Below are 25472 nucleotides of genomic sequence, written 5' to 3' on the forward strand. Positions count from 1 at the left end.
TGAGGGGTCTAGTTTCCAAAATGGTGTCACTTGTGGGTGGTTTCCACTGTTTAGGCACATCAGGGGCTCCCCAAACGCAACATGGTGTCTACTAATTATTTAAGCAAATTTTACATTCAAAAAGCCAAATGGTGCTCCTTCCTTTCCGAACCCTGCTATGCGCCCAAACAGTGATTTTTCCCCACATATGGTATCTGCATGCTCAGGGGAAATTTCACAACAAATTTTGGGGTCCATTTTTTCCTGTGACCCCAGCGAAAATAAAAAAATTTGGGTCTAAAGTAACATTTTTGTGAAAAAAGTTAAATGTTAATTTTTTTCTTCCACATTCCAAGAATTCCTGTGAAGCACCTGAAGGGTTAATAAACTTCTTGAATGTCCCTCCTTCATAAATAAAAGGGGAATAAGTCAATATTGCAAAACTTTGCAATATATCTTAAAAGGTAATTTCTGCCCACCCCCACTTAAAAAGTATTCCTTCCTCACCCCTGCCTTCTGAACTCACCATCCTCTCTATTTATTATATTAATGGCTGAACCATGCAATACAAGCACTTTTTACCATTTACCTTTTGTGTTTCCCCTATAGCCTCATAGATTATACACCTGCTAGCAGGACGTTCACTCCTTATGGTATCTGTTAAGTTATGCGTTATTCTGTAATTTCTTTATTGTCTGAACAAGTCCCATCTAAAATGTAAAGAGCTGTGGCATATGTTGGCGCTATAAAAGCAAACATTATTATTATTATTATTTAAAAAAAAAAGAAAAAAAAACCATCTCAAACCCATTTATCCTAAACAAGATGGACTGCAGGCTCATTTTGGTGCTATGTCACTCAGTCCATTATATTCTATGGAAAGGAGAGGGAAAAGAGTATAGAGGTGTGAAGAGAGGAAACACTCAGAGGCAGACACAAAAAGATTGTGCTGAGCTTTCTAACAACTCTCTTACCTCACTTTAGTGCTGGATTCATATGTGCACTGATCACTACTGCTGTGTAATGTCATCCACTCTGCTGCTGCTTGACTCTTGGTGCTAAATAGAAAGAAGAGCAGCAATCCCTCAATGTGTGCTTTGGTATATATAGAAGAGCTCACAGTAGCAAGTCTACTCCTGCAAGAACTTAATTTAATTAGTTAGGATAATAATATCCTGGACTTCAAAATTTATCAAGATGGTATATACAAGTCTGTAGCTGTGTGAACAGGACAAGTAAAGAATCTGAATTTAAATATTGTGTTCAATATCTAAAGGACAAGACCTTTTATAGCTAGTTTTTTTATTTTTCAATGATTAAGCTTTAGTTTATTTCTAGTTTTACTGTGGATAACCTTAGAAATTGTTGACATTAACTCACTTAAAAAAGCACTCCCACTACATTTTTTATTCATTACATTCGTTTATATATGCTTGTAATGTAGTATGTGTTAATATACTCACTTACCACTGCTCTCTCCGGTATCCAGCGCCGTTCTTCTCCTCTTCTCAAGGACGTTACCGCAATTGCGGCTCACTTATTGTTCTATTCATGAGCCAGAAGTCTCTTTTACAATGAAAGCCTGTGGAGCCTTATTTGGACATTCCATAAACTTACATTATAATTGCTCAATGCTGTTCTATGGGGCTGTGCACATGTCCAATTTTTTCCTGGGAGTGAGTCTGTTCAAGGAAAAAATTGCAGCATGCATGATTTGCATGCATAATCGGATTGCACTCAGCCATGCCAGTCAAAGGGTCCGTCAAAAAATTCAGACTGCACTCGGATGATATCCGGTCTGATTTTCAAGGACTGACAGAATGGAGAAGGTAGAGAATTTTTTTTCCCATCTTCTCCACATTTGTGAAAATCGAGTCACACTGTGACCAGAGTCTGATCAGAGTCTCATTAGCATAATCGGACCGATTTACTCAGATGTGACAAAATATGGTTGTGTGACCCTAGCCTAAAAGTCACTTCTGGGTCACACCGAGCGTGACCTAAATAGTGTAAAAAGGCGGTGACTAGTGTGCAAGAGAAGAACGCCTCTGGACACTGGAGAGAGCGGCATTAGGTGAGTATAGTATTACACTCACACTACATTACATGCACATATACATACATTTAATGAATAAAATACCTGGTTGGAGTTCTTCTTTAAAACCACTGTATTAGAAACAATATTGGCCAATATACACTGCTCAAAAAAATAAAGGGAACACTCAAATAACACACCCTAGATCTGAATGAATGAAATATTCTCATTAAATACTTTGTTCTGTACAAAGTTGAATGTGCGGACAACAATATCACACAAAAATCATCAATGGAAATCTAATTGATTAACCAACGGAGGCCTGGATTTGGATTCACCCCCAAAATTAAAGTGGAAAAACACACTACAGGCTGATCTAACTTTGATGTAATGTCCTTAAAACAAGTCAAAATGAGGCACAGTATTGTGTGTGGCCTCCACATGCCTGTATGACCACCCTACAATGCAGTGGCATACCGCCAATGGTGGCAGACCACGCGACTGCTATGGGGCCCGTGAGCCGGGCCCCATAGCAGTCCAGGGGTGGACATACCGCCGCCGGTGCAGCTGCGCCGGGTCCCCACCATGCAGCTGCACCAAGGGGCCCGCAAGATGCAGCTGCTCCCTGCACATGGCGGTCAGTGAGCGATCCCTGGAGCTCTGCTGCTGTCAGGAGGAGAATAGCAGTGGAGCTGGAGAGTTCGTCCTCTGCTTCCTCCCTGACCCAGGCGCGCGCAGCTTGATGACATCATCATGCAGCGCGCGCCTGGGTCAGGAAGAAAGCTGCCGGCAACCAGGAGGATGCTGCAGGGAAGCGAGCTGAGGTAAGTTGTTTTTTTTTGTTTTTTTTTACTGAAACGCTGGGGAGGGGAGGTGGGGGAGAACAATGGTGGGATGGTGGGGCTGGGGAGAGCAATAATGAGGCTGATGGGGCTGGGGATAGGAATGATGGGGCTGGGAAGAGCAATAATGGGGCTGATGGGGCTGGGGAGAGAAGTGATGGGGCTGGGAAGAGCAATAATGGGGCTGATGGGGCTGGGGAGAGCAATAATGGAGCTGGGGAGAGGAATGATGGGGCTGCGGAGAGAAATAATGGGGTTGTTGGGCTGGGGAGAGCAATATTGGGGCTGATGGGGCTGGGGAGAGGAATGATGGGGCTGGGGAGAGGAATGATGGGGCTGGGAAGAGCAATAATAGGGCTGGGAAGAGCAATAATGGGGCAGGCGAGAGGAATGATGGGGCTGGGGAGAGGAATGATGGGGTTGATGGGGCTTGGGAGAGGAATAATGGGATGGTGGGGCTGGGGAGAGCAATGATGGGGCTGAGGAGAGGAATGACGGGGGCTGGGGAGAGCAATGATGGGGATTGTGGGGCTGGGGAGAGCAATTATGGGATGGTGGGGCTGGGGTGAGCAATAATGGGGCTGGGGAGAGGAATAATGGAGTTGATGGGGCTGGAGAGAGGAATGATGGGATGATGGGGCTGGGGTGAAGAATAATGGGGCTGATGGGGCCAGGGAGAGGAATGATGGGGCTGATAGGGCCAGGAAGAGGAATGATGGGGCTGATGGGGACGGAAGAGCAATAATGGGACTGATGGGCTGGGGAGAGGAATAATGGGTTGGTGGGTCTGGGGAGAGCAATAATGGGGATGGTGGGGCTGGGGGGAGCAATGATGGGGCTGGAGCAAGCAATAATGTGGCTGATGGGGCTGAGGAGAGGAATGATGGGGCTGGGGAGAGCAATAATGGGGCTGATGGGGCCGGGGAGAGGAATGATGGGGCTGATAGGGCCGGGAAGAGGAATGATGGGGCGGATGGGGCCGGGGAGAGCAATAATGGGGCTGATGGGGCTGGGGAGAGCAATAATGGGGCTGATGGGGCCGGGGAGAGGAATGATGGGGCTGATAGGGCCGGGAAGAGGAATGATGGGGCGGATGGGGCCGGGGAGAGCAATAATGGGGCTGATGGGGCTGGGGAGAGCAATAATGGGGCTGATGGGGCTGGGAAGAGCAATAATGGGGCTGATGGGGCTGGGGAGAGAAATGATGGTGCTGGGGAGAGCAATGATGGGGCTGATGGGGCTTGGGAGAGCAATGATGGGGCTGGGGAGAGGAATGATGGGGTTGATGGGTCTGGGAAGAGCAATGGGGCTGATGGGGCTGGGGAGAGGAATGATGGGGCTGGTAAGAGCAATGATGGGGCTGGGAAGATCAATAATGGGGCTGTGGAGAGCAATGATGGGGCTGGGAAGAGCAATAATGGGGCTGATAGGGCTGGGGAGAGCAATGATGGGGATGGTGGGGAAGGGGAGAGCAATGACCTGTTGCTGGGAGAGAGCAATGACGGGGGTACTGGGAGAGAGCAATGATGTGATGGGGTGGAGGGAGAGAGCAATGACGGAGGTGCTGGGAAAGAGCAATGATGGAGTTGCTGGGAGAGAGCAATGATGGGTGTGCTGGGAGAGAGCAATGAAGGGGGTGCTGGGATAGAGCAATGATGGCGGTGCAGTGACAGAGCAATGATGGGGGACTGGGATAGAGCAATTATGGGGGTGCTGGGAGAGAGCAATGACGGGGGTGCTGGGACAGAGCAATGATGGGGGTGCTGGGACAGAGCAATGACGGGGGTGCTGGGACAGAGCAATGACGGGGGTGCTGGGAGAGAGCAATGATGGGGGTGCTGAGAGACAGCAATGATGAAGGTGGTGGGAGAGAGCAATTATGGGGGTTTCACTTTGCTTGTACTGTGAAGCCTTGTATGTTTTCCGTGTGTACATAGTCTTACAGTTAATTGGGGAGAGTCACAGAGACTGAATAATTTATATTATTGGCTGGTGGAGATTATAGTTAATGGGGGGCACAGTGCTGCTTATCACTTTATATTTTGATTACTAAGTGGCTAATAGTATATTAATGGGGGGGTACATATCTGTATTCAAAGACGCAGAGCGGGGGAGACACATGTATGCATACAATATGTGACCTTGTTATTTTCTAGGCTGGAGATCATCATGACAAGACGAGTCGTGGCTGGAAGCTGTCGACATGAAGGTCTGACCAGATGGAGAAAAAGCAGCAGCAGAAACCGACTCTGATCATATGACACGTCAGCGGTAAGTGCCTGGATGTAAATATTATTCTGTATCTGCACTGTGTGACTTGGAGTGATAATGTTATCTGTAAAATCACTTAGGCTGCATTCTCACATTTGTGTGAAATGTCCGTGTGCAGCCAGATTTTTTTATAGGATGGTCTACGGACTCGTACAGTTTTATAGATCCATTCACACATCAATGAAAATCACGGATCTGAGAATGAGATCTAAGAGGGTCAGAGAATGTCCTGTTCTGATCAGATTTTGATGATTAGAATAGGACATGCTCAATGCGTCGGTAAAACAGGGCAGCACACCGACACTGCACACAGATTCAGGAATGTAGCCGTATTATGTATACCACAGTCCCTTAGTATATAGTGTACTCACTTATTATGTATAGCGCCATCCTTAGTTATATAGTTTCCTCTTTTATTATGTATAACACCCTCCCTTATTATGTACCATCCTCTCTAGCTCTATAGGCTCACAGTTGGGGGATCATTCTGTGTTGGGGTCAGCATACTTTGCCCTGGGAGTTGAGGTGGGGTATAGTAGGGTCATTATACTGCGTATGTGGATGGGGGTATCATACTGTGTTTGGGGGGCCCTTTTATTTGCATCACAATCTATGGGGCAATGAAAGAGAGATCTAGGACTTCAGCAGGAGGAAAATTACTATGTAAAGGATGGAAAGTTGTGAGATCTGATCTTTGGTGGCCCCGACTATTATTTACATTTTCTTTTGGGGGGAGGAGAGGGGCCCAATTAGAGCTTCTGCTATGGGGCCCCATGATTCCTATGTACGCCCCTGCTACAATGCCTGGGCATTCTCCTGATGAGGTTGCGGATGGTCTACAGTGGGATCTCCTCCCAGACCTGGACTAAAGCATCCGCCAACTCCTGGACAGTCTGTGGTGTGGTTGGTGGATGGAGCGAGACATGATGTCCCAGATGTGCTCAATCGGATTCAGGTCTGGGGAAAGGGCGGGCCTTCCATAGCTTCAATGCCTTCATCTTGCAGGAACTGCTGACACACTCCAGCCCCATGAGGTGTGGCATTGTCCTGCATTAGGAGGAACCCAGGGCCAACCACACCAGCATATGGTCTCACAAGAGGTCTGAGGATCTCATCTCGGTACCTAATGGCAGTCAGGCTACCTCTGGCGAGCACATGGAGGGCTGTGCGGCCCTCCAAAGAAATGCCACCCCACACCATTACTGACCCACTGCCAAAGCGGTCATGCTGAAGGATGTTGCAGGCAGCAGATCGCTCTCCACGGTGTCTCCAGACTCTGTCACGTCTGTCACTTGTGCTCAGTGTGAACCTGCTTTCATCTGTGAAGAGCACAGGGTGCCAGTGGCAACTTTGCCAATCCTGGTGTTCTGTGGCAAATGCCAAGCGTCCTGCACGGTGTTGGTCTGTGAGCAGAACCCCCATCTGTGGATGTCGGGCCCTCATACCTCCCTCATAGAGTCGGTTTCTAACCGTTTGTGCAGACACATGCACATTTGTGGCCTGCTGGAGGTCATTTTACAGGGCTCTGGCAGTGCTCCTTCTGTTCCTCCTTGCACAAAGGTTGAGGTAGCGGTCCTGCAGCTGGGTTGCTGCCCTCCTATGGCCCCCTCCACATCTCCTGGTGTACTGGCCTGTCTCCTGGTAGTGCCTCCAGCTCCTGGACACTACGCTGACAGACACAGCAAACCTTCTTGCCACAGCTCACATTGATGTGCCATCCTGGATGAGCTGCACTATCTGAGCAACTTCTGTGGGTTGTAGAGTTCGTCTCATGCTACCACGAGTGTGAAAGCAAAACCAACATTCAAAAGTGACCAAAACATCAGCCAGAAAGCATTGGTACTGAGATGTGGTCTGTGGTCCCCACCTGCAGAACCACTCCTTTATTGAGGGTGTCTTGATAATTGCCAATAATTTCCATCTATTGTCTATTCCATTTGCACAACAGCATGTGAAACTGATTGTCAATCAGTGTTGCTTCCTAAGTGGACAGTTTGATTTCACAGAAGTTTGATTTACTTGGAGTTATATTCTGTTGTTTAAGTGTTCCCTTTATTTTTTGGAGCAGTGTATTACATGTTTTGTTTGTAAAGGAGAGTATTACTATTGACTTTTTGATGATTCTGGTTGCACATCATGTACACTGGCAATATTTTATATATTATTTTGTCTTGAGGCAGAAAAAAAAAGCTAAATTGAGATTCAATGTAGCAATTTCACAAAAGCAACTCTATTAAAGTAGTGAAAGAAATTACAAAGACTTTGTAGTAAAGAATTCTTAAAGCAAAAATGTGTATATTATTCTTTCTCTGCAGAGGCTATAGGTAAAAACCTAATAATGACATTTTGCAATCTTCCCTTAAGAGTGAAGAAGGACAAATATAATTAAGGGTGCTGGGCAGTCCAAATGGCTGAGCACCTTTTCATTGCTTGTGTCCATCAATGCACTAACTGATTGTAGTAATTGGTTCAGTATTTTGCAGTCTCTGCATGAAATGGGTTAGAGTAAATCCTGTAAGTGATGTTCTCATTTTCTCACGCTGTGGCAGGAAAAAGATATACAATATCTGCAGTATGTGAGCGTATGTGCTTTGCGTATACATTATTGTGGGAGCTGCAAGAGAGAAGACACATTATCCATACTGCTGTGTAGGTGATAAAAGTTCTCAATGCACCATAAGGTACTTTATAAACTTATTAACCATATTACATTTTGGGATCTTGTCATGGAAATTATGGTTAATAAACATTGCTCTTTATAGGGAGGAAAGGTTTTTATTAATTGGCATTTTATTACAGAAGAGTTAATCAGGCAAAATTTGAATTTGCCTGTTCATGCATTTTTTTCCCAGGAAATTCTTTTTGCGGAGAAGTTACTCTCTGTTAATTTAATGTCCCTTATTAGGCTGTGGGGTCCCTTCTTCAGACCCCAGAGCATAATGCAAGTAATACTTAAATACCTGCACTACTCACGGCCACCCATCCAGTCCTCGCAGCATCTTCTGATACCCAGCCTCTCGCGTTGGACTCTCCGGGCTTCTCATGTTCAGCCGAGACTTCCAGCTTTCATGAGGTCCAAGAGGGTACTGTGTATGCTCACATATGGCCACGGCACACGTCATGACATCATGGCACCGTGACCTTCCATGCCTTTGTGCAGACTGAAGAGGTGGCGGTGAGTAGTGGAGGGTCTGGAGAGATGAGCAGTAAGCTGGATATAAGGATATTCTTATTTTAACATTTTAACCCCTTAAGCCCCGGAGCATTTTTCGTTTTTGCATTTTCGTTTTTGCTCCCCTTGTTCCCAGAGCCATAGCGTTTTTATTTTTTGGTCAATATGGCCATGTGAGGGCTTATTTTTTGCGGGACGAGTTGTACTTTTCAACGACATTACTAGTTTTATCATATCCTGTACGGGAAAACGGGAAAAAAATTCCAAGTGCGGTAAAATTGCAAAAAAAGTGCAATACCACAGTTGTTTTTTATTTATTTTTTTTACCATGTTCACTGAATGCTAAAACTGACCAGCCCTTCTTATTCTACAGGTCATTACGAGTTCATAGACACCAAACATGTATAGGTTCTTTTATATTTAAGTGGTGAAAAAAAATTCCAAAATTTGGTAAAAAAAAAAAATAAAAAAATAGCGCCATTTTCTAAGACCCGTAGCGTCTCCATTTTTCGTGATCTGGGGCTGGTTGATGGCTTATTTTTTGCGTGCCAGGCTGACGTTTTTATTGATAACATTTGGGGTAGATCCGATGTTTTGATCGTCCGTTATTGCATTTTATTGCAATTTTGCGGCGACCAAAAAACGTAATTCTGCCGTTTAGAATTTTTTTCTCGCTACGCCGTTTACCGATCGGAATAATTCTTTTTTTATATTGATAGATCGGGCGATTCTGAACGCGGCGATACCAAATATGTGTATGTGGGTTTTTTTTTTATATATTTTATTTTGAATGGGGCGAAAGGGGGGTGATTTAAACTTTTATATTTTTTTATTTTTTTTTATATTTTTAAAAACTTTTTTTTTTTACTTTTTGCATGCTTCTATAGTCTCCATAGGAGACTAGAAGCAGCAACTGTCCGATCGCCTCTGCTTCATACAGGGGACGAGCAGGTCCCCTGCATGCAGCAGAAATGGTCCTGTGCTATGAGCGCCGACCACTAGGTGGCGCTCATAGCGACAAGATCATGACAACCACAGGCGTCTGCTGCAGACCCTGGGTTGTCATGCACGCCCATCGGCGACCCGCGATCACGTGACGGGGTCGCCGGTGGGCGGGGCTTATGACGCGCTACCCGGAAGCGCGCGTTAAATGCTGCTGTCGGAGATTGACAGCAGCATTTAACTGGTTAACAGCCGCGGGTGGATCGCGATTCCACCCGCGGCTGTTGCGGGCACATGTCAGCTGTAAGAATCAGCTGACATGTGCTCCGTTCAGTGAGGGCTCAGCGCAGCAGCCCTCACTGAACGGGGGGTGCGCAAATATGCGTACTAATACGTCCCCGGTAATGGTTCAAAACAATGGCAACCAGTTACCGCCATATTGCTGAATCCATGCAGAAGCAAATTACAAAAAAATCTGCATTTTGGCGAATGCGCATTTTTGTAAAAATTCTAGAAGAATTCAATTGCACTTAAATTTATTCATTCATTTCTGCATTTTATGAACATACCATTTTGTAAAATTGGAAACAATTTTAGTAATGTATTGTATGAGCAACATATTTTAATATTCAGTCACATAATCACTATGAACATACAGAATATAACATTTCAAATATCTGATCACCAGCTATACAATAATCTATTAAGCAGCTTTAACCCCTTCAATAGAATCTATCAACACGTTTTTTCTATGTAATGTGACAGCAGCATGAGGTAGGGACAGAGACCTCGATGCCAACAATGTATCACTTAGTTTGCTGGGTGCAGCAGTAATGGTAGAATCACAGTTTTCTCTGTTGCAGATCTAGTAGAGCTAAGAATATTGTAATATCACCCACACTACAGCTTCATGTGTACATTGTATAGGGAGAGAAATCTGCTAAAAGGTCACCTTGCCATGGTTGGATGGCTTTTGCGCTCTTTGATCAAAAAATGTTGACTACCTTACATTTCTAACATTTACAGAAATATTGGAGTTGATGCTGACACATTGTGAATGTATGTGTTCGTATATTGGCCACATAGTGTATTTGTATACCTGTACATTAATTTAACACTAAAGGTGTGCTGGCCTTATTTTTTCTTTTTTGTACTACTAGTGTGTGGAGCATGGTTGGAGCAGGAGGCATGTAGGCAGCTTTCTTGTAGTAATAATCTGCTGATAAAACATTGATTGTATTGAAACAGCAAAACACAGCCAAGTAAGTAACACATCGCTGGAATTGGAGTCTCTTCCCCTACATCATAGTGCTCTCAAATTACATAGCAAAAACCTGGTGACAATTTCCCTTTAATGCAAAATCACATACATATACATAATTGCGTGGGTCATAGTATGTGGAGAGGACTCAGGAACTAAGCTGCCCCCACAAGCAGTAGATTCTGGCAATATTACATAGTGGGTACCTGATTCTAGCACCAACGGCTGGACCTAAGCTTCAATTGATGCTTTTAACCATTTAAATGCCACTGTCAATCTCTGAAAACAGACTTTAAATGGAACTTGCACCGATGTTAGCGTGTACCGACTCCCATCGGGGCACTAATTACAAAGGTGGCTGATGTCATCTTGGCACTTCTGGGAAGCTCAGCCACAGTATGAGCATCATAGGAGACAAAGATTTTCACTATATTCCATAATAATGTTGCAGAATATAGTAAATTTTAGTATATAGTATAAACGATCAGATAATCTCAGGTTTACATATATATATATATATATACATATATAAATATATATATATATATATATATATATATATATATATATATATATATACTGTCATGGCTGAAAGTGTGGGCACCCTTGAAATTGTTCCAGAAAATGAAGTATTTCTCCCAGAAAATAATTGCAATTACACATTTTGTTATACACATGTTTTTTTTGTGTGTATTGAAAAACACAAAAAAAATAGAGGAAAAAAGGCAAGTTGGACATAATTTCACACTAAACTCTAATGAATATTGGCTTTTGTATAGATCCAATATTGATGGGACATACATTTTCAGCTTCAGAGCTAATCGGGGAAGACTATGCATGTTTTCTCATAACTGTAACACCTGCCTATAAGCCCCAAGTTAATAGTAACCATATAACTGACACCAGCCATGCCATGTTCACTATCTATGGAAAAGTAAAATTATGATAAAAAATATGGCAGTGATCTCGAACTTCTTCGATCGTCAGGAGTGAAGATATCTCATAAGTTGGGAATTTCATAAAATCCTGAAGGGCTGAAAACATCCCACAATCCGGCCCACGTGTGATCATCAAGGGGAGGTGTGTGGGTGTAACTTAAGTGCTGATAAAAGGTCAAGGCGAATTATGATCTGTGTTCTTTAGAGAGATACACATCGGTGTATGCGTGAATCCAGTTCACTGAATGTCTCCAATCAAAGTGCTCTCCTTCACTATCTGAATCATCTCTGTTATTGGAGTGGTAAGTTCTTTTGTTGATTCTGTTTTATTTTATGTAATTGTATATGCTGTATAGTTTTGTCCCCTTTTATAAAATCTTTTGTATATTTTTTATAAACACTGCTTATCGTTCTGGATTAAATATAAAATGTAATAGTTCTGTTCTTTTTGTTCTGTAAACCGAACCCTTAAGCCATACGCTACCTGGAATGGCATCCAATCAGCCAGAAAACGATTAAAGGTGGCAGCTTATAATCTTATTGTGGAGCTAGCAGTGACCGTATTGGGAGTATATACCCATATTCGATGCATTGGAATCGGAGGTCTATATACCATACACTCACTATTAGTTTCCTGATAACTAGCCTATTAGTGGAAACAGCCTGCCCGCTCCTGTGTTAATTGTTGGTCAATCACATAATTGTCCGGACGATTGGGGGCAGCAGAGAGCTTTTCATGACAAAAAGGTAACAGCGGGTGGATCTGAGTGACTTCCCAGGCTGTGATTCTTTAAGGTATAACTAGTTTGAGGACATAAAAATTCAATGTTTAAAAATTGTAAAATTTTCTACATTTTTATGAAATTTTTTATATTTTCATAAATAAACAAAAAAAACACATTGACCTGAATTTATTACTAACATGAAGTACAATGTGTCACGAAAAAACAATCTCAGAATCGCATGAGTGAATTGAAGCATTCCAGAGTTATCACATAAAGGACAAAGGTCAGAATTGAAAAATCTGGCCTGATCAGGAATGTGAAAACAGGGTTCAGGGTGAAGGGGTTAAATGAACAATCACACATCTCCGTTACATAGGCGTATAATACATCCTATCCTCAGAAATCACCACCCTCTCCCCCACCAAGAGATCTAGAGCGCAATAGCAGAAGCACTCAACTACTTTTGTAATGTAAATCACAGGAGCTCTTCTAACTATTCAGTCTTATTCACTGCATCACAGTCAGGATATATGTGGTAGTTATGTATCTCCTATCACACAAGCACCTCTCTCAGAGTGCATAGTCATGAGATCCAGCTCATCGGAGTAAAAAATCTCTAGCTTTATTCGTGCATTGTTAAAATAACTTCACATGCATCATAGGAGAAATAAAAGATTTTTAGCTTTATTTCTTCATGCAGAAGTTTAAAAATCTAAGACGGCTAGATAATATTGAATCATTCTTAATCATTTCATATAGTGAGCATGCCGATTTGGCAATATATACATGAAATGAACAATCAAGAAATAGAGAATCATGGGAAAATACATTTAAATGGTAATATACTGTATATCACCTGTGAAGATGTAATTAACCTTGGTGAATGTGGTGCATGTCACCAGTTGGCTATATATCTAGCTTCCAAATAAATAAGAAAGATTAATTAACGAAATACAAAAAGTTAAGAAAAGAAATAGAGAAATCAATATAAAAATACAGATGAGCCTGCAAATGTTATTATTAGATCAATAGCAGCTGAATACATATCAATGGCAGGTATGCAAAAAATCAATTCAACTACATATACAGTACAGACCAAAAGTTTGGACACACCTTCTCATTTAAAGATTTTTCTGTATTTTCATGACTATGAAAATTATGCATTCACACTGAAGGCATCAAAACTATGAATTAACACATGTGGAATTATATACTTAACAAAAAAGTGTGAAACAACTGAAAATATGTCTTATATTCTAGGTTCTTCAAAGTAACCACCTTTTGCTTTGATGACTGCTTTGCACACTCTTGGCATTCTCTTGATGAGCTTCAAGAGGTAGTCACCGGAAATGGTTTTCACTTCACAGGTGTGCCCTGTCAGGTTTAATAAGTGGGATTTCTTGCCTTATAAATGGGGTTGGGACCATCAGTTGTGTTGTGCACAAGTCAGGTGGATACACAGCTGATAGTCCTACTTAATAGACTGCTAGAATTTGTATTATGGCAAGAAAAAAGCTAAGTAAAGAAAAACAAGTGGCCATTATTACTTTAAGAAATGAAGGTCAGTTAGTACGAAAAATTGGGAAAACTTTGAAAGTGTCCCCAAGTGCAGCTGCAAAAACCATCAAGCGCTACAAAGAAACTGGCTCACATGAGGACCACCCCAGGAAAGGAAGACCAAGAGTCACCTCTGCTTCAGAGGATAAGTTTATCCGAGTCACCAACCTCAGAAATCGTAGGTTAACAGCAGCTCAGATTAGAGACCAGGTCAATGCCACACAGAGTGCTAGCAGCAGACACATCTCTACAACAACTGTTAAGAGGAGACTTTGTGCAGCAGGCCTTCATGGTAAAATAGCTGCTAGGAAACCACTGCTAAGGACAGGCAACAAGAAGAAGAGACTTGTTTGGGCTAAAGAACACAAGGAATGGACATTAGACCAATGGAAATCTGTGCTTTGGTCTGATGAGTCCAAATTTGAGATCTTTGGTTCCAACCACCGTGTCTTTGTGCGACGCAGAAAAGGTGAACGGATGGATTCTACATGCCTGGTTCCCACCGTGAAGCATGGAGGAGGAGGTGTGATGGTGTGGGGGTGCTTTGCTGGTGACACTGTTGGGGATTTATTCAAAATTGAAGGCATACTGAACCAGCATGGCTACCACAGCATCTTGCAGCGGCATGCTATTCCATCCGGTTTGCGTTTAGTTAGACCATCATTTATTTTTCAACATGACAATGACCCCAAACACACCTCCAGGCTGTGTAAGGGCTATTTGACCAAGAAGGAGAGTGATGGGGTGCTACGCCAGATGACCTGGCCTCCACAGTCACCAGACCTGAACCTAATCAAGATGGTTTGGGGTGAGCTGGACCGCAGAGTGAAGGCAAAAGGGCCAACAAGTGCTAAGCATCTCTGGGAACTCCTTCAAGAATGTTGGAAGACCATTTCCTGTGACTACCTCTTGAAGCTCATCAAGAGAATGCCAAGAGTGAGCAAAGCAGTCATCAAAGGAAAAGGTGGCTACTTTGAAGAACCTAGAATATAAGACATATTTTCAGTTGTTTCACACTTTTTTGTTAAGCATATAATTCCACATGTGTTAATTCATAGTTTTGATGCCTTCAGTGTGAATGTACAATTTTCATAGTCATGAAAATACAGAAAAATCTGTAAATGAGAAGGTGTGTCCAAACTTTTGGTCTGTACTGTATGTACTGTATGTTGCCATTAAATCTGTGAAAGCTAAACACAGTAAACAGTAGTAAGTATACAATAAACTGTGGCGCTTCTACCATACCACATACAGTACATTGCTAGTAAGAAGAGAGAAATAACAGATATCCAAATTAATGTGAAACTACAAGTATTCAACATGTATTGCTATTATTCTATTGTTCTTGAATATAGAGTAGGTACTCGCAAGATAATAAGGACTAGAGATGAGCGTTGTTCGACTCGAACTGTTCGCCAATCTCAAATTCGAGCTGTTTTGGGCGGTGTTCGAGCCGTTCGGCGAACACGAACGATTTGAGAAAAATTCGGCTGTTCGAGGTTATGTTCGATAACTGTTCGTGCACCAAAATCATAACTGGATTTTTTCTCAGTAATGATGAAAATTAATGTTAATACGCAGTTTGAGTGTACAGCGGGGTGGGGGGAGGGGCAGGGGATGGATCTCTGCAGGAATAATGAAGATCTCCATTTTTTTTTCTCTTTCCCGCATTTACAGTGGGGAGGTGCAATCTGTCAGCCTATCAGCAGCGCACACACGGAGCGAAGTGCTTTTTTTCACACAAGCAAGGGCATGTGTCATTGGCAGTGTATGTCACATGTCCTTGCCCTATAAGACCAAGCCATTTTCCCCGTCGCCACCATTTTCTCACTGCTGCAGCTGCGTGTTAGACGGCACCGCTGTTGCTGTGTGCGCTATACCTTGTTAATTTCAAGCCAATTTTCGCACAAATCTACAGATAGCTTGGGAGTAGGGAATAGTTGTGATTGCAATCCTTTTAAGGACTAGGTTACAGCATTTCCTACGACTTTTATCAGGCAGGTCTGTGCTCTTAAATAGATAGATTGTGGGAGTAAAGACTAATTGTAATTGCAGTCCTTTTCAGGACTAGGTTACATCAGTTCCTATCAGTTTTTGCCAGGCAGGTCTGTGCCAGTGCTGTGCAAGTTTTTTTCACAGCATTTGGCTGAATCTAGCAAAGCTAATCCTTTTTGGCCTATTGCAGAGTGTGTTAGTCAGTGGAGTAGCCTATCTGTGTTGCAAGATATACCACCTGTGTATAGAATACCAATTTTTTTACTGCACCTAGTGAAGTAAAATCTTTTGGGCATAGCATCATTCTATTAGTCCATCTATACTAACCTCCATCAGGTAGCAAATTGAATATAATTTTTTTCTGCATCTAGCTCTGAAAAAATATTTGGGCTTCTAGCAGTGTGTGGGACTTGTTCTATTAGTCCATCTATACTGACCTCCATCAGGTTGCAAACTGAATATAATTTTTTTCTGCATCTAGCTCTGAAAAAATATTTGGCCTTCTAGCAGTGTGTGGGACTTGTTCTATTAGTCCATCTATACTGACCTCCATCAGGTTGCAAATTAAAAATAATTTATATCTGCATCTAGCTCTGAAAAAATATTTGGCCTTCTAGCAGTGTGTGGGACTTTCTCTATTAGTCCATCTATACTGACCTCCATCAGGTTGCAAATTAAAAATAATTTTTTGTCTGCATCTAGCTCTGAAAAAATATTTGGCCTTCTAGCAGTGTGTGGGACTTTCTCTATTAGTCCATCTATACTGACCTCCATCAGGTTGCAAACTGAATATATTTTTTTTCTGCATCTACCTCTGAAAAAATATTGGGCTTCTAGCTGTGTGTGGGACTTGTTCTATTAATCCATCTATACAGACCTCCATCAGGTTGCAAACTGAATATAATTTTTTTCTGCATCTACCTCTGAAAAAATATTTGGGCTTCTAGCTGTGTGTGGGACTTGTTCTATTAGTCCATCTATACTGACCTCCATCAGGTTGCAAACTGAATATAATTTTTTTCTGCATCTAGCTATGAAAAAATATTTGGGCTTCTAGCAGTGTGTGGGACTTGTTCTATTAGTCCATCTATACTGACCTCCATCAGGTTGCAAACTGAATATAATTTTTTTCTGCATCTAGCTCTGAAAAAATATTTGGCCTTCTAGCAGTGTGTGGGACTTGTTCTATTAGTCCATCTATACTGACCTCCATCAGGTTGCAAATTAAAAATAATTTATATCTGCATCTAGCTCTGAAAAAATATTTGGCCTTCTAGCAGTGTGTGGGACTTCTCTATTAGTCCATCTATACTGACCTCCATCAGGTTGCAAATTAAAAATAATTTTTTGTCTGCATCTAGCTCTGAAAAAATATTTGGCCTTCTAGCAGTGTGTGGGACTTTCTCTATTAGTCCATCTATACTGACCTCCATCAGGTTGCAAACTGAATATATTTTTTTTCTGCATCTACCTCTGAAAACATATTGGGCTTCTAGCTGTGTGTGGGACTTGTTCTATTAATCCATCTATACAGACCTCCATCAGGTTGCAAACTGAATATAATTTTTTTCTGCATCTACCTCTGAAAAAATATTTGGGCTTCTAGCTGTGTGTGGGACTTGTTCTATTAGTCCATCTATACTGACCTCCATCACGTTGCAAACTGAATATAATTTTTTTCTGCATCTAGCTCTGAAAAAATATTTGGCCTTCTAGCAGTGTGTGGGACTTTCTCTATTAGTCCATCTATACTGACCTCCATCAGGTTGCAAATTAAAAATAATTTATATCTGCATCTAGCTCTGAAAAAATATTTGGCCTTCTAGCAGTGTGTGGGACTTTCTCTATTAGTCCATCTATACTGACCTCCATCAGGTTGCAAATTAAAAATAATTTTTTGTCTGCATCTAGCTCTGAAAAAATATTTGGCCTTCTAGCAGTGTGTGGGACTTTCTCTATTAGTCCATCTATACTGACCTCCATCAGGTTGCAAACTGAATATATTTTTTTTCTGCATCTACCTCTGAAAATATATTGGGCTTCTAGCTGTGTGTGGGACTTGTTCTATTAATACATCTATACAGACCTCCATCAGGTTGCAAACTGAATATAATTTTTTTCTGCATCTAGCTCTGAAAAAATATTTGGGCTTCTAGCTGTGTGTGGGACTTGTTCTATTAGTCCATCTATACTGACCTCCATCAGGTTGCAAACTGAATATAATTTTTTTTCTGCATCTAGCTCTGAAAAAATATTTGGCCTTCTAGCAGTGTGTGGGACTTTCTCTATTAGTCCATCTATACTGACCTCCATCAGGTTGCAAATTAAAAATAATTTTTATCTGCATCTAGCTCTGAAAAAATATTTGGCATTCTAGCAGTGTGTGGGACTTTCTCTATTAGTCCATCTATACTGACCTCCATCAGGTTGCAAATTCAAAATAATTTTTTGTCTGCATCTAGCTCTGAAAAAATATTTGGCCTTCTAGCAGTGTGTGGGACTTTCTCTATTAGTCCATCTATACTGACCTCCATCAGGCTGCAAATTAAAAATAATTTTTATCTGCATCTACCTCTGAAAAAATACTTGGCCTTCTAGCTGTGTGTGGGACTTGTTCTATTAGTCCATCTATACTGACCTCCATCAGGTTGCAAACTGAATATAATTTTTTTCTGCCTCTAGCTCTGAAAAAATATTTGGCCTTCTAGCAGTGTGTGGGACTTTCTCTATTAGTCCATCTATACTGACCTCCATCAGGTTGCAAATTAAAAATAATTTATATCTGAATCTAGCTCTGAAAAAATATTTGGCCTTCTAGCAGTGTGTGGGACTTTCTCTATTAGTCCATCTATACTGACCTCCATCAGGTTGCAAATTAAAAATAATTTTTTGTCTGCATCTAGCTCTGAAAAAATATTTGGCCTTCTAGCAGTGTGTGGGACTTTCTCTATTAGTCCATCTATACTGACCTCCATCAGGCTGCAAATTAAAAATAATTTTTTGTCTGCATCTAGCTCTGAAAAAATATTTGGCCTTCTAGCAGTGTGTGGGACTTTCTCTATTAGTCCATCTATACTGACCTCCATCAGGTTGCAAACTGAATATATTTTTTTTCTGCATCTACCTCTGAAAACATATTGGGCTTCTAGCTGTGTGTGGGACTTGTTCTATTAATCCATCTATACAGACCTCCATCAGGTTGCAAACTGAATATAATTTTTTTCTGCATCTACCTCTGAAAAAATATTTGGGCTTCTAGCTGTGTGTGGGACTTGTTCTATTAGTCCATCTATACTGACCTCCATCACGTTGCAAACTGAATATAATTTTTTTCTGCATCTAGCTCTGAAAAAATATTTGGCCTTCTAGCAGTGTGTGGGACTTTCTCTATTAGTCCATCTATACTGACCTCCATCAGGTTGCAAATTAAAAATAATTTATATCTGCATCTAGCTCTGAAAAAATATTTGGCCTTCTAGCAGTGTGTGGGACTTTCTCTATTAGTCCATCTATACTGACCTCCATCAGGTTGCAAATTAAAAATAATTTTTTGTCTGCATCTAGCTCTGAAAAAATATTTGGCCTTCTAGCAGTGTGTGGGACTTTCTCTATTAGTCCATCTATACTGACCTCCATCAGGTTGCAAACTGAATATATTTTTTTTCTGCATCTACCTCTGAAAATATATTGGGCTTCTAGCTGTGTGTGGGACTTGTTCTATTAATACATCTATACAGACCTCCATCAGGTTGCAAACTGAATATAATTTTTTTCTGCATCTAGCTCTGAAAAAATATTTGGGCTTCTAGCTGTGTGTGGGACTTGTTCTATTAGTCCATCTATACTGACCTCCATCAGGTTGCAAACTGAATATAATTTTTTTTCTGCATCTAGCTCTGAAAAAATATTTGGCCTTCTAGCAGTGTGTGGGACTTTCTCTATTAGTCCATCTATACTGACCTCCATCAGGTTGCAAATTAAAAATAATTTTTATCTGCATCTAGCTCTGAAAAAATATTTGGCATTCTAGCAGTGTGTGGGACTTTCTCTATTAGTCCATCTATACTGACCTCCATCAGGTTGCAAATTCAAAATAATTTTTTGTCTGCATCTAGCTCTGAAAAAATATTTGGCCTTCTAGCAGTGTGTGGGACTTTCTCTATTAGTCCATCTATACTGACCTCCATCAGGCTGCAAATTAAAAATAATTTTTATCTGCATCTACCTCTGAAAAAATACTTGGCCTTCTAGCTGTGTGTGGGACTTGTTCTATTAGTCCATCTATACTGACCTCCATCAGGTTGCAAACTGAATATAATTTTTTTCTGCCTCTAGCTCTGAAAAAATATTTGGCCTTCTAGCAGTGTGTGGGACTTTCTCTATTAGTCCATCTATACTGACCTCCATCAGGTTGCAAATTAAAAATAATTTATATCTGAATCTAGCTCTGAAAAAATATTTGGCCTTCTAGCAGTGTGTGGGACTTTCTCTATTAGTCCATCTATACTGACCTCCATCAGGTTGCAAATTCAAAATAATTTTTTGTCTGCATCTAGCTCTGAAAAAATATTTGGCCTTCTAGCAGTGTGTGGGACTTTCTCTATTAGTCCATCTATACTGACCTCCATCAGGCTGCAAATTAAAAATAATTTTTATCTGCATCTACCTCTGAAAAAATACTTGGCCTTCTAGCTGTGTGTGGGACTTGTTCTATTAGTCCATCTATACTGACCTCCATCAGGTTGCAAACTGAATATAATTTTTTTCTGCCTCTAGCTCTGAAAAAATATTTGGCCTTCTAGCAGTGTGTGGGACTTTCTCTATTAGTCCATCTATACTGACCTCCATCAGGTTGCAAATTAAAAATAATTTATATCTGAATCTAGCTCTGAAAAAATATTTGGCCTTCTAGCAGTGTGTGGGACTTTCTCTATTAGTCCATCTATACTGACCTCCATCAGGTTGCAAATTAAAAATATTTTTTTTGTCTGCATCTAGCTCTGAAAAAATATTTGGCCTTCTAGCAGTGTGTGGGACTTTCTCTATTAGTCCATCTATACTGACCTCCATCAGGTTGCAAACTGAATATATTTTTTTTCTGCATCTACCTCTGAAAAAATATTTGGGCTTCTAGCTGTGTGTAGGACTTGTTCTATTAGTCCATCTATACTGACCTCCATCAGGTTGCAAACTGAATACAATTTTTTTCTGCATCTACCTCTGTAAAAATATTTGGGCTTCTAGCTGTGTGTGGGACTTGTTCTATTAGTCCATCTATACTGACCTCCATCAGGTTGCAAATTGAATATAATTTTTTTCTGCATCTAACCCAGCCAATAGTTTTGGCCTAATACCACAGTTTGGCCACTCAGCTCTGGTCGGTTCCCATCCATTGTTTTTTTGTGCAAACAACTCCAGAGTTGTGAATTAGTTAACCACCAAAATGAGTGGAAAAAGGCCTGCTGCTGGTGGAAAGGGGAATAGGCGTGTTGGGAAGGGGAAAAAAGGTTGTGTCCGTGGGGTAGGTGTTAAAGCAACAGTAACATCTGCAGAAGAAAGACCATCTTCCAGCCAAACTAAAATGTCTACTTCTTTTAGCGGACAATGTGATAAGATCCCTTTCTTACAGCCACGCCAATCGCTACAAATTCCAGATGAGGCACAAAAACAGCAGGTGCTTCAACGGATATCAAGTGCTCCTTTAAGTGGTCTCTCCTCCACATCAACTTCAACATCACAAATACTCCAGTCCTCAAAGGTGTCACCCTAATCTCACTTGCTTCCTCACAGCTCCCAAATCTCCAGCTGCCCGTCTGAGTATGAGGTAGAACAGATGGTTGAGTCTACAGAGCTGTTTACTCATACTATAGCCTGGGAATCAGAGGTCGACTCCAGCGCTTCTGTGAATCCAGACGAGGAAATGATCTGCACTGATGCCCAGAATCTTTATGAGTTGGATCCAGGACCAGACGCAGAAGGTTCTGACCATAATGTAGACCCTCATTCCCAAACTGTAACTCCTGTTGGTGGAGACAATGAGGAAGACGATGATGAGACTCAAATACCTGATTGGAGCGACAACTTTAGTTTTTTGTCAGGGCAGGAACAGGTTGGCTCTGAGGACGACGGGTGTGATAACGCACAGGGTGATGATGATGAGGTTGGAGATCCCACTTACTGTCAACCCACAGTCAGCCAAGAGATGAGGTCAGCAGAGGAGGTGGAGGAAGATGCTAGTGACGACGAGGTCAGGTTGCGCATTCCTGGACAGAGACGTAGCACTGGAAGCACGTCAACAACTGCATCCTCACACACAACTCTGCCTCTCACCACAAGTCGTGGTGGCTCTTCAGGTCGCATGGGTGCTAAGCCTTGCATAGCCTTGGCATTTTTTCAGATCGATAAAGATGACCCAACTCGTGTTATCTGTAACATTTGTCAGCAAAAGCTAAGTAGAGGCCAAAAAATACATAGTTTGAGTACTTCATGCATGAACCGGCACATGGACATGAAGCATAAGTTGCAGTGGGAAGCTCAGTGTGCAACAATGCGGCCTAGCCGGCCGGGCCAACCACCGTCTGCCATATCTTGTGCATCCGCGGCCTCTTCATCCTCTGTGACTGGGGGGACAGCAGTCACACCTGTTTTGGGGCGCAGACCTGCCACCTCTTTACCCGCAACAGCCAGCGTGATTGGCAGGTCATCATTTTCTTTGGAGGTGGTAACACCAGCTGGTGTTGAGCGCTGTCCGACATCGATAGCACCTCCTTTGGATCAAGGCAACCTAACAAGTCCGCCTGCATCTTCCTCACAGACCGGCAGTTTGCCGGGGACACCCTTATCAACCCCGTCTAAGCACAATAGCCAGCCCTCGGTCCCTCAGATGTGGACAAGTAAAAGACCATTTCCTCCTAGCCATGAGAAAGCTAAGAGGTTGAATTTCACCATCTGCAAGCTCTTGGCTACAGAAATGCTGCCTTTCCGCCTGGTGGACACAGAGGATTTTCAAGACCTTATGTCCGTCGCAGTGCCCCAGTACCAGATGCCCAGTCGGCACTACTTCTCAAAGAAAGGTGTGCCTGCGCTCCTCCAGCATGTCGCACACAACATCACCGCTTCTTTGAGAAACTCTGTGTGTGACAGGGTGCATTTCACCACAGACACTTGGACGAGTAGGCATGGACAGGGGCGTTACATGTCGCTGACTGGGCACTGGGTAACTATGGTGACAGCAGGACAAGGGGCTGCTGTCCAAGTCTTGCCGTCCCCACGAGTTGTGTGTCAATCCTCTTTATGTCAAAGTTCCTCCACTGCTTCTGCCTCCTCAACCTCCTCTCGGTCTTCCACCTGCACCCAAAGCCTGTCTGGTCATGCCACAAGCTTTCTAACTGCGCAGAAGGGATCCTGCACACCTCCTTACTATGCTGGCAGTAGGGCTCAACGTCATCAGAGGGTTTTTACTTTGAAATGTCTGGGAAATGTGAGTCACACAGCTGAGGAGTTGTGGTCAGCTCTGGAGAACCAATTTCATGAATGGTTGTCTCCACTGGACCTGAAACCAGGGAAGGCCGTGTGCGACAATGCTGCAAACCTGGGTGCGGCCCTTCGCCGGGGCAATGTCACACACGTGCCTTGTATGGCTCACGTGTTGAACCTGGTTGTCCAGCAATTTTTAGCCCACTATCCCAGACTAGATGGCCTTCTGCAGAGGGCACGGTCGCTGTGTGCTCACTTCCGCCGTTCGCATCCCAAGAGCTCAGCGACTTACATCTCTACAGAAGTCGTTGGGCCTGCCACTTCACCGGCTAAAATGCAATGTGCCTACCCGGTGGAATTCAACTCTGCACATGTTGCAGCGACTGTGGCAGCACCGACAAGCCCTGGTGCAATACGTTCTGACGTATAGCCTGGGCCAACGAGATCCAGAGGTGGGGCAAATCACGCTGGAGGAGTGGTCTCAGATCAGGGACCTATGCACCCTTCTGCACAGTTTTGAAATGGCGACGAAGATGTTTAGTGCTGACGATGCCATTATCAGCATGACTATTCCGGTGATTTACATGCTGGAGCACATGTTAAACAGAATTCGGAGTCAGGTGGTGGCACAAGAGGAGGTGGAGGAAGTAGAGGAGGAGGAGTTGTATGCGGAAGGGCTAACATCTGCAAGGTCCAGACGGTCGGCAGCACCAAGGCAGCAGGCATGTGAGGGTGGGGGAGATGATTTTAGCAGGGCGCATGGTAGCAGCCAAACTAGTGAGGAAGTGCAGGAGCCCAGGAAGAAGTGGAGAACGAACTGATGGAAGACTCATCAGATGAGGGAGACCTTGATCACATTTCTGTTGTGCGAGGTTGGGGGGAGAGGACAGAGGAAGGAAGCATGATTGTTACCTCGCCACCAACACAACAGGGACTTGGTGCTCCTGGATGTGCAACACACATGAGTGCCTTCTTGCTGCACTACCTGCAACATGACCCTCGAATTGTGAGAATTAGAAATAATCCTGACTACTGGGTTGCCACACTGTTAGATCCCCGGTACAAAAGTAAATTTGCAGAAATTATTCCTGCCATAGAAAGGGATGCACGCATGCAGGAGTATCAGCAGAGACTGTTGCAGAATCTTACATGTGCTTTTCCACAAAACACCAGTGGTGCACGTAGTGAATCTCACAGTTCCAACTTGCCAACCGTGGGACCGTCAAGTGTTCAGCACTCAAACCGTAACAGAACCACAGTATCTGCTGGTAACATCAATTTTGCGGAATCATTTCACCACTTTTTTAGCCCATCCTTTGCAAGGCCACAGGAGACAAGAAGTCTGACACATAGTCAACGCCTAGAGACGATGGTACAGGAGTATCTCCAAGTAAACATTGAAGCCATGACTGTGTCACTGGACCCTTGCTCTTTTTGGGCTTCCAATCTGGATAAATGGCCGGAGCTAGCCACTTACGCCTTGGAGATCTTGTCATGCCCTGCAGCCAGCGTTCTATCTGAACGTGTGTTCAGCGCTGCTGGTGGTGTGCTGACAGATAAGCGCACGCGGCTCTCCACTGATAATGTAGACAGACTCACGTTCATAAAGATGAACAAATCATGGATCCGAAACGACTTTTCTACCCCTGTGTCATCCTGGGGAGAGTAAAAGCTTGATGATTGGTTAAAATCACCCTACCAACCGTTTTAAGCTTTCAAATTACTAATCATGTTTATCTGTATCTTGGCTGGAAAATAATTTGGGCTTTGTAGCAGTGTGCAGCACTGATTCTATTAGGCCATCTATAATAAGCTCCACCAGATTTAAAATTACTAATCATGTTTATCTCTATCTTGACAGGAAAATAATTTGGGCTTTGTAGCAGTGTGCAGCACTGATCCTATTAGGCCATCTATAGTAAGCTCCACCAGATTTAAAATTAATAATAATTTTTAGCTGCATCTAGCCCGGAAAATAATTTTGGGGCTCCGAGATGCGCAAGACACATAAGTGCCTTCTTGCTGCACTACCTGCAACATGACCCTCATATTGTCAGAATTCGAAGTAATCATGACTACTGGGTTGCCACACTCTTAGATCCCCCAAACTTTTCGATCAACCTTTTCATTTTAATAAAGACCAAAAAAATGGTCATTTTTGAAATTATAAGCATTAGCAGGTTATTAGAAACTGAAATCAAACAGTTTTCAACTCAAAACTTTATTCTAGGTGATGTTACATTTTCACATAGGACCCCTTGTTCGAAAGGAGCTTCTGA

Source organism: Phyllobates terribilis, unplaced genomic scaffold (genome assembly GCF_046119375.1).
Source record: "Phyllobates terribilis strain yellow unplaced genomic scaffold, ASM4611937v1 Scaffold_1__5_contigs__length_1240528914, whole genome shotgun sequence".
NCBI classification, from domain to species: Eukaryota; Metazoa; Chordata; class Amphibia; order Anura; family Dendrobatidae; genus Phyllobates; species Phyllobates terribilis.